Source organism: Leucopleurus acutus (genome assembly GCF_964270905.1).
Source record: "Leucopleurus acutus genome assembly, chromosome: 4".
Classification (NCBI taxonomy): Eukaryota; Metazoa; Chordata; class Mammalia; order Artiodactyla; family Delphinidae; genus Leucopleurus; species Leucopleurus acutus.
In genome coordinates this window covers 154,592,923-154,603,278 of record NC_139146.1, presented here as the reverse complement: position 1 = coordinate 154,603,278, position 10,356 = coordinate 154,592,923, and the positions used below count along the sequence as shown (strand labels likewise).

Here is a 10,356-nt window from a genome sequence, read left to right as displayed (position 1 = left end):
CTTTGAAAACCTCTCCAGAACTGATCTCCAGTGAGAAGATAAATCCTCCTAGAAGACAACGTGTCAGTCTGCTTAGTTAAGACAGGGCTTCTGAGTTCTGAAGTCTTGCCCATGTGTGGCTAGAACAGAGCCAAGACTATGCACTATCTCTGAAGGCTAAGGACACAATTTCATCCCAAGAGAGGGAAGAATATTATTCCGAAGAGCCTATTACTGTTTCTGTCTGTTCTTCGTTAAGTGTGGCAGGATAACATTAACAGGTTGCCTCCTCCAGCCACTATCCTCTTCTCTCGATGTTTCTGTGCATCACTCCACCCCAAATGAGCAGCCAGGCATTCTGTGCTTATTGCTTTAAGGGAAGATGTGACAGCAAAGAAAGCGTCCTTCCTGGCTTTGGTGTTGCAAAAGGCTTGGCTTTACAGGAACAAAAAAGACTCCTGGCAGAGCAAGAGATTTGGATAAAACATATTTTGTAAGAGCCTGGCTTTCTACTCGCAGAAAAAACTAAAACAAACCCATCTCCTATGCTGGGGACCAAGGAGGCTGTGAGTGGTACAGGCAAGAGAGAAGGAGGGGGGCAGTGGGGGCCGGTCTCCACTGTCCCCGAGATAGGGAGTCTGAACCAAGCTCCCCAGTCCCATCCTCGGGACACTGCAGACCTCCATATTTGGGTTTGTGAGATCCGAGAGCAGGAGGAAGGTGTGCCCAGAGACCTGAGCACCGCCCAGGAAGGCAGTGGGCCCAGAGAGAGAATATGGACTCATGGGACGCCTGGTGTGAGTAGGTAGGTGGCAACTAGATGGACTCTCAAAGACCTTCTGTGCCCTAACGTGGAATGCGAGCAAAACGGTATCCCTGTATATCCAGGTGTGCCGTGGAAGAAGAAAGACACGTCCACACTTCAAGGGAGCTTGCAGAAGGGAACTCTGAGCCCAACAGAGGCTGGGGAAACTGATGACTGCATTAAGATGCTGTGTTTCTCACTGGATGCCCATGTAGACAGATGGCATTGGAAACCAGAGGCTCCCAACCTAAACACTCGTCACCAAGCTAGACATTCTCAAATTTAGGTCCAGCTGCGGGGTTGGTGGGAGATACCAGGAATTGGCAGAGATTATGGTATCACCAACCATTTGGAAGAGGCAGTTCAAAACTGAACTTAATTAAGGTGAGTTATAGAAAAATAAACTTGTGTTTGTACCTTCACATGGGAATAGGCTGTGATAAGGACCCAGACCAGTTTGAAGTAACACCCAACCCCACTGTCAAAGGTAAGAAATCAGGAAGGACACCAGGGACTGGGGAGAAAGCTTCAGGACCTTAGATGTTAAGAGTCAGCCTCTGACAGCAAAGTCGGAACTCGGGGAAGAGGTCCACATGCAGCTCTCTAAGGAGACAACATGACTCTGCTCCTAGAAGGAGCGCTGGTGTGGATGAGGTGGCAAGGTGTTGGAGAAGGTCCTCAGTAAGGACCCCTGCTCTGAGCCGCTCAGAGAAACGGCTGCTTCCAGTGCAAGGTCAATCGTTAAACATTAGAGTGGAAAGGCAGCGCGCAGGCTCTGCCTGCTAGATGTGTGACTCTCTAAGGATAATTGTAGGTCTTCCAGGTGGGAACATTGAACCAACGGAAGACAGCAGATGCCACCAGGGGACAGCAGAGTCTCTGCCATGAGCAGAAATCACCCCACAGACAGAAATGGTGCCATGCGCTCTGGGCCTGAGGACCCCCATGTGACAAGATCCATCCTCCAGGAGCTGGTGGGGATGCAACAAAAAAGGGTATTGAAGACCGGTGCACAGTGACACCAGTAAGAAGGTTTGGGTCTACTCCTTTCCTGAGGAGTAATAAGATTCATTCTAACTGTTTTCCATTGCAAAATGTGTATTTCTCTGATAGACCAAAACCAATGATACACTAATGTGAACCCAAAAAACCACTGTTGAAATCCTTAGTATTCCTTCTCTCTGAAGAAAAATGTTCACATTCATCTACAAGGACTTCCTCAAAATGGATTTTATAATTATCACAAACAGAAATAATACCAACACCTACTGCTCATTGCTGTGTGCCAGCCTCTGTGCTGAGTGCTTTACATAATTAATGTTATTTAATCCTCAACATAACTCTGTGTCATAGGTGATCTTAACATCCTATTTTACTTACCAGGCAAATAAGTGCTAGCGAGGTCACGAAAGTTGCCTGATGTGGCCTCCTAAGCCAATTCACTATGTACTAGAAAGATGGAACCTGACACTGTATCTTTAAACCTATAAGATTTAAATACACACACAAAAAAAAAAAAAAAAAAAAAGATTTAAACACTGTGTAAGAAACTCCAAGATATTTAAAGGGCCCCGAGCTCCTTGTGACATCAGCACTGGACTTGGTTTATCCTTCTATAACTTGGCTTTGACCTGGCATCTTAAACAGTTTAGGCTTCTATACCTTTTGTAAGTCATTATCTATAGAATGTGAACCGAGGCAAATAAAACACTTTTCCATAGAAAAAGAAAACAATAATAAAATTTACTCCTAATCACTTCGCAGAGAGATTAGAGAGTTGGTGCCAGTCTTCTAGCGTCTCCATGAATTTCCCTAATTCGGGGCAGAGATTGAAGGCAAAAGAAACTAATAGACATGCAAGTAACAAATCCTGGTGACTGACTGAAGGGTTACCCTAAGTAGGAGCATCTATATAGAGAAGGTCTGTTAGGACCTTTTGATTGACAGAGACTTTTGTGATATGTTGAGGATTTAGGATTATCTCTAAAGAGGCAACGTAGGATTTTTAGCAGGGTTAACATTAAAAGATTTGCATTTTTAAAGATTGCTCCGGTTCTAGCATGGAGAACAAAATCAAAGGAGCCACAACAGATGGAAGGAGGGCTGTGCACCACTTAGTAGTGGTGAGAGGTGACTAGCTTGTGCAACGATGCTGATAGTAAAGATGGATAAAAATTGATAGATGAGAAAGCCAAATGGGGAGGGAGGTGTGAAATCAACAGTTCCAAGCAATGGATTGGATATGGGATGTGACAGAGAATGGATGAAGGACAGACCACACCTGGATATGGGAAGGCTATTTGCGATTTATGGTGGGAAACTGGAAGAAGATAATATTTGAGTGGAATATCCTAAGTCTGGTCTTGGATACGTTGAGTTTGAGGTACCCTTGAGACATTCGAGTGGGGATGTTGAATAGTTAATTGGATATATCATGGGGGAGGTCTAAGATCAAGATGGAAATTTAGGGGTCATTAGTATACGGGTGACAATTTCATGGGGACAGGTGTGATTTCGGGGGGAACAGAGCAGAGGGTGAGTAGAGAAGAGGTCCCAGGGCAGAGCCTTGAGGAACCACAACATTTAAAGGCCCAGGAGAGAAGGATATGTCTGAAATGAAGGCAGAGAAGAAAAGTCAGAAACACAGCAAGGAAAGAATGTGGTGTCTGGGAGCTCCCTGGCAGTCCAGTGGTTAGCACTCCGCACTGTCACTGCTAAGAGCCTGGGTTCAGTCCCTGGTCAGGGAACTAAGATCCCACAAGCTGTGCAGCGCAGCCACAAAAAACCAATGCGGTATCATGGAAAGAAAGAATGTTTCAAGGAGAAAGTGAAAAACAGGTTGACAGGTAAATGTGGGAGGTCAAGTAAAAAGAGGACTGAAAACATCCACTGAATATAGTGACCACGGAGGTCTCTGCTGACCTCGCTCTGGCATTAATAATCAATGGTATTACATCTCTAGTGGAATAATTCATGGTAGTAACATTTATTCCCAATAATCTTAACATTAGTTTTAATGTCCTTAAACTTACTGAAAAGTAAGTTTAAAAAAGTACAGTACAGAATTCCTGTAAACATTTAAACGTCTTTGGAAAAAGAGGTTTTTTTTCCCACAGCATGATCCAGTTCCTTTGGCAGAATGATTTGTGGGAATTAAAAGAACTAACATTGCTGAATATCTGCTGTGTGCCTGATGCTTTCACATGCCTTGTAAGCATCGTCTGCATCCTAGCGTCCTTGTCAACCATTGTAGATCAACACTGATGGCTGGTGGTGACAGTCTGAAGTTCAAAAAGGTGAGTTGTCACATGGAAGGTTTTGAGTCCTCTTTCCTATACCACATCCCACCAAAGTAGTTGTGTCCAAAACTGAACTCTCATCTGCAAGTCCCCACACTCAAATTACGTTCTCCTCGTGTCGTACCTTCTCTATTTTTTAACAAGTATCATGGGCTAGAAATATTTAAGCTCTCACTCTGCAGAAGCAGAAAGCGTCTGGCAGGCAGCCGGTCCTCAGAAATGTTCATTGTCACAATCTGTCCGTTTCTCTTTATAACATTCTCAAAGCCACCTCCCTCCTGTTCAGGAGCTTTCACACTGAGATGGAATTGTCATTGATGGGTCTGCCATCTCTAGGTTCCCCCCTAGTTTATAAGAGGAGCATTAAATAACATGATGGATGGCGTTCCTGATGATACCAAAACACAGACTCTACTACTCCCCAAGGCTTTTTCTTGTATTGACCCTCAAAAACAAGTATACAGGGGCTTCCCTGGTGGCACAGTGGTTGGGAGTCCGCCTGCCGATGCAGGGGACACGGGTTCGCACGGGTTTGTGCCCCGGTCCGGGAAGATCCCACATGCTGCGGAGCGGCTGGGCCTGTGAGCCATGGCTGCTGAGCCTGTGCGTCTGGAGCCTGTGCTCCGCAATGGGAGAGGCCCACGTACCGCAAAAAAAAAAAAAAAAAAAAAAACAAGTATACAAAGGAACATATTGTTAAGTCATTTTTACAGGTGGCCAGAATAGTACTGTCTATTGAGGGGTATAGATTTCTAGAATTCAAATTCGAAGGATGGCTATGTTGAGCGAAACCAGGGCTTAGTGCTTATCATGTTCTTTTTGCAATTCCTGCTGACGGTTATGTGGTATCAGCTAGGCTTTTAACAGGCTCTGAATTGTGGCTCCATCATTGAGATGACAAGTGACAATGTGAAATGAAGGATTTCTATGCTGTTGATAGGAGAGTCATTCGAGTGCCCTGGATAGCAGACCAGTGTGAAGCAGAGAAATGAGCTTGTATTTTTGCCCACAGAAAGGAATATCTCACCTTGCTAAGAAGAAAGGTTTCAGAGAGGGTTATGGCTTTCCTCAAATCGCAACAATGGATCTATTTAAGTCCTGGAACTCTGCTGGTTGCCCCAGAAATCTGTGCTACAAAGCATCATCCAAAAAAAAAAAGTCAACCTTGACTGTAAAAGCGGTGAGGCTGGTGGTTGAATCCTTTTTCACAGAGGAGGAAACCAGGTAGAAGAAGCTAAAGAATATGTCCCAAGGCTATGTTGTCAGAGCTGGCAGGCCGTGAAACATGCTGGCTAGGTCAGCAAGAGCATTGCTCTTTCTCTATCTCGATGTTTGGGAACATCTGCCAATAAAATGGTTTTGTTTTTATCATTAGTGATGATAGTTTTATCATTGTTGCTTTTGAGAAAAAATTAGCCAGCCGGTTCAGCTGCTTCCTGAGTATTCCCTTAAAAGTGACCACTGGACCATGCTGTTGGAAGGAGGCTGTGTGTTCAGGTCATTAAAAAATAACAAATCTTGGACTTCCCTGGTGGCGCAGTGGTTAAGAATCCTCCTGCCAATGCAGGGGACACGGGTTTGAGCCCTGGTCCAGGAAGACCCCATATGCCACGGAGCGACTAAGCCCATGTGCCACAACTACTGAGCCTGCGTTCTAGAGCCCACGAGCCACAACTACTGAGCCCGTGAGCCACAATTACTGAGCCCACGTTCCGCAACTACTGAAGCCCACGCACCTAGGGCCCATGCTCCGCAACAAGAGAAGCCACCACAATGAGAAGCCCGCGCACTGCAACAGAGAGTAGCCCCCGCTCGCCGCAACTAGAGAAAGCCCACACACATCAATGAAGATCCGATGCAGCCAAAAATAAATAAATAAATAAAATTTAAACAAGTAAATAAATCTTTTAAGCTTCAAATGGAGAATTTAGATCATAATTATTTAGTACACGGTTGAATTGGAATGGGATCTAGGAAAACAGAATTTCTCTGTACTCAGATTCTTGAGACATGCTGGATGAGGACTCTGTTCATTTCAGTTTACTTTTATATCTAGGAAAATACTCAGATACGATAAAGTGATAATACTTGCTGAAGTATTTACATTAGTAGTATAACATCTACTGAGAAAAACTGTCTTTATTCAGCTGACATAACTGAGTACCTAATACCTGCCAGGCCTGACATATAGTTATAAGGAGAAATAGACTTGCTGTTTTTAAGGAGTTCACTGTTTTACAAAAGAGACAAATCATTATAATATATGTATAATACGTATAATTTGTGTATAATAATGCATATACATAATAACATGTATAATACTCAAGACGTGGGAAAAGAATGGGAGATTCAACTTTGGAGATCTCTAACAATTTTATAGGGGAGACACCATTTGATCTAAGTCGTCTTAAATTCCAGAAAATACTTCACCAGCAGACACCTGTTAATATTATACATATAGCATGGTCTAAAAACTGTTTAAGAAATTAAAAACCAGCGAAAGAAAAGCTATTATTCCCAAAGTATGGGGGAGAACAAGATGGAATGTTAATAGTAGAACATCTGATAAGAATGAGACCTAGATTCTCAGTATATTGAGCAAAAAGGTAGTGTGCATCCTGATGGTGTAAATACATGAAAGTCAAATAGAAAAAGAACTCTCCATGTATTCACAGTTGATCCAGATTTGCTCCAAACTCAGAACTGTAAGCAAAACTCGACTATAAATAAATAAATAATTCTAGAGTACGTTCAGTGTTTTCATTCCTTATTCAAAATCTAAGAATGTTTGAGAGACGCTTAAATGATACATATTATCTACCCAAAACTTTCAGTTGCTCAAAGACAAACTCATGAGACATTTTCATTTGTATATGGAAAACGTTTCCTTCTAGTCATGTTGTTTGCCTAAGTAGAATTTTTTTTATAATTAATTTTTATTTGAGTATAGTTGATTTACAGTGTTGTGTTAGTTTCAGGTGTACCCCACAGTAAATCAGTTTTACGTATACATAGATCACTCTTTTCTAGATTCTTTTCCCATAGAGGTCATTACAAAGGATTGAGTAGAGTTTCCTGTGCTCTACAGCAGGTCCCTATTAGTTCCCTATTTTATGTATACAGTGTGTCCATAACAGTCCCAATCTCCCAGTTTATCCCTCCCCACCCTTATTCCATAACCATAAGCTTGTTTTCTGCATCTGTGGCTCTATTTCTATTTTGTAAATAAATTCGTTTGTATCATTTGTTTTAGATTCCACTTATAAGCGATACCATATGATATTTGTCTTTCTCTGTCTGATGTACTTCACTCAGTATGACAGTCTCTAGGTGCATCCATGGTGCTGCACATGGCCTTATTTCGTTCTTTTTTATGGCCGAATCGTATTCCATCGTGTATATGTGCCACAGCCTCTTCATCCATTCCTCTGTCCACAGACACTTAGTAGATTTTTTAACTTACCGGACATCAGTGTTGGGGAAAGGTGGAACCGGACCCGGAGCCAAGCCGGGCAGAGTGGCAGCAGGCGGGGTCGGGCTCTGGAAGCCGTGGGCCTGGGGCCCAGAGATGGCGCTGGCCGCTGAGGCTCTTTCTGTTGGGCTGCACACGGGAGTGACAGTGCTCAAACAGCCGCTGCTCTAGTGAAGCTGCTCATCCTAGGGGGTCGCGAACCGCTGCGCACCCCCCACCACTGGGACTGGCGTGCCGGAGAGGAAGGTCCTCTCCCCGCCAAGCGTCTCCACCCAAGCCAAGGACACTGCGCGGTGGGTGGGAAGCTAGTGCTGTGCCGAGGCCTGAGCCCCTGGCTGGTGCCCACCGCCCTCTGCACCGTGACCCAGGCGGCGTGAAGAAGGTTCTCCCTCCGGAGGAGACGGAGCAGGTTTCCGTCAAGCCTGGCACGAAGACGTCTGTGACAACGGTGGCGAAGGAGACCTCCTACCTGATGATGATGATGCAAGGCATGTCCCATGTGCTGGCCCACCCGCTGCGTGTCATCTCAGTGCACTGCGTGGTCCAGTTCATGGGAGGAAGGCCAAGTACAGCGGAAAGTTGAGCTCCATTGGGAAGATTTTCACAGAAGAGGGGCTGCTGGGATTCTTTGTCGGCTTGATCCCTCACCTCCTAGAAGGTGTGGTTTCCTTGCGGGGCTGTAACCTGCTGGCCCACTTCCTCAGTGCCTACCTGGTGGATGACACTCCAGGGGGGCTGGGGAACGACCAGAATCCAGGTTCCCAGTTCAGCCAGGCCCTAGCCATCCAGAGCCACCCCAGATATGTGATGGGGATGGCAGTGAGCGTACTGACCTACCCCTTCCTGCTGGTGGGCGGTCTCATGGCTGTGAACACCTGCAGGCTGGGCCGCCGCTTCACTCCTCAGTGTTCGAATCCGGATCCGCTGCTGGAAGGACCCGAGTGTGCAGGGCCGGTTCTTCCGAAGCTCCAGCCTCCTTCTCTGCCGGGTGTCATCAGGATCATACCTTGCCCTGGAGTAACCTGAATCACCTAAAAAAGCACACTGTCTCGGCCAGGACACCGTGGGTGAGGCCGACCATCATGGGACACGTGTAAGATGACCAGCCCAGCAAGACCTAGATGTGCTCCAGGCCAGCTGGGCTTCAGTTTCCGTAGGTGCCATGCGTCTGTCCAGAAGCAGGGGCTGGGTGGCAGTGAGACTGCGTCCAGTGCATTGGTCACTGTTAGGCCTGGGGAAGGTGGGGCAGAATCCCCTGGCTTTGCAGATTTCCCGAGTCTGCCTCATGCAGGGGGCCAGAGAATGGCTCGTGGAGCCTGAGGTTGGATGAGCAAAGGCTCGTGAGGTCAGATCCCAGCCCCCATTCACAGCCCTCAGGTCAGCCCCCCTCTTATCCTGCAGCTCAGCTGGGAGCTTCGCTCTCCAGCTTTGTAAATAGGGTGTGATCCCTTTTCAGGAGCCACCGTCATGTCCAGGCCTTTGCTAGGAGGCTGTCTTCGTTTTTCTCAACACTGCTTTTCTGATAAGTCAGCACCTTCTGAATGGAAACCGTGTGACTGCTCAGAATGTGTCCCCCTTGTCAAATGCTCGTCGGTTTCATGGTGACGCCTCACGTGCAGGATATGGTTACTTGTGTGGCTGTGAACACCCAGATGTTAGGTAGATCAGTGTCTCTAGTCCTATCCAGTTGGAAGTTCCTAATAAGATTTGACCCTTTTTCCCTCAAATAAATGCATTGGTGGTGATTTCGAAGAAAGTAAAATAAAATAAAATTGCCAGGTCTTTTAACACCATTTATGAGAAATGTAAATGGTAACAGACCCAGATTGTGGGACTGCATGGGTTAAAAGAAATGCCTTTATAGTAAGGCAAATATTATTGTTAACATTATTTGTATATTATAAAATTTATAGTATTTAATTTTTAAACAGCTGATTTTTTTAATTCTCTACATATCTTTTAGTGGAAGATAATTACCATTAAACTGAAATTTTAAATAAGCACTAATACGTATTGCATGCTGATGTGTCACCAGTGTTCTATATACTTTATATCAATTTGCTTTTTAAGAAATAATTTACATGTTCAAAGAATATAATCAAAAAATGAAAAAGGTATAGAGTGAAAAGCTTTCTGGCCACTGAAGAAATACTTCAAAAATTTCCACCAGGAAATTCCAGCTTTAGGGGAAATCACTGCTACCATTTTCTTAAGTGTTTTTCTTGAGCTTTTCTGTGATTATACAAACATTCCATCCCCTGTTTTTACACACTGTTTACACCTTGCTGCTTCTGATTAGCAGTATATCCTGGTAACATCTCTTTCGATGGCATATACATTTCCTTGCTCTTTATTACAGCATGGTATGTGATTGCATGAGTCCATCAGAACAAACTATTATAGATGGATATTTAGGCTTTTTCCACTCTATTCTTACTATAACAGCACTGCAATAAATATCTGCTACAGTTATCAGTTTGCTCATTCACAAGTACATCTGTTCAATAAATTCCAGCTAGAGGAAGTGCTGGTAGAGGTATGTGTGTGCATTTGATAGATATTGATAGATACTGTAAACTGTTTTATGTGGTAGCTGTATCGATATACACCCCCTTGAGCAGTATACCTGTCTCCACCAGACGGTCACCTCCAGAGGTGTTATTGATCTTTTTGATCTTTGCCAGTCAGACAGGAAGTGCCTTATTTTGCTTTAAATGGATTTTCTTATTAATCCCTATAACAATAAGTACTGTTATCATTACCATTTTATACATGAGAAATTAAAGCTTACAGAAGTTGGG

At 44.4% G+C, this 10,356-nt stretch overlaps 1 pseudogene across 1 annotated transcript; it reads left to right on the top strand.

Annotated features, from left to right (window-relative positions):
- Nucleotides 1–1,207: 1,207 nt before the first annotated feature.
- On the top strand, nucleotides 1,208–8,576 carry LOC309961172 (mitochondrial carrier homolog 1-like; annotated as a pseudogene). Its single transcript has 2 exons — nucleotides 1,208–1,271; nucleotides 7,727–8,576. The product of its transcript is annotated as a mitochondrial carrier homolog 1-like (transcript).
- The last annotated feature ends 1,780 nt before the right edge of the window (nucleotides 8,577–10,356 follow it).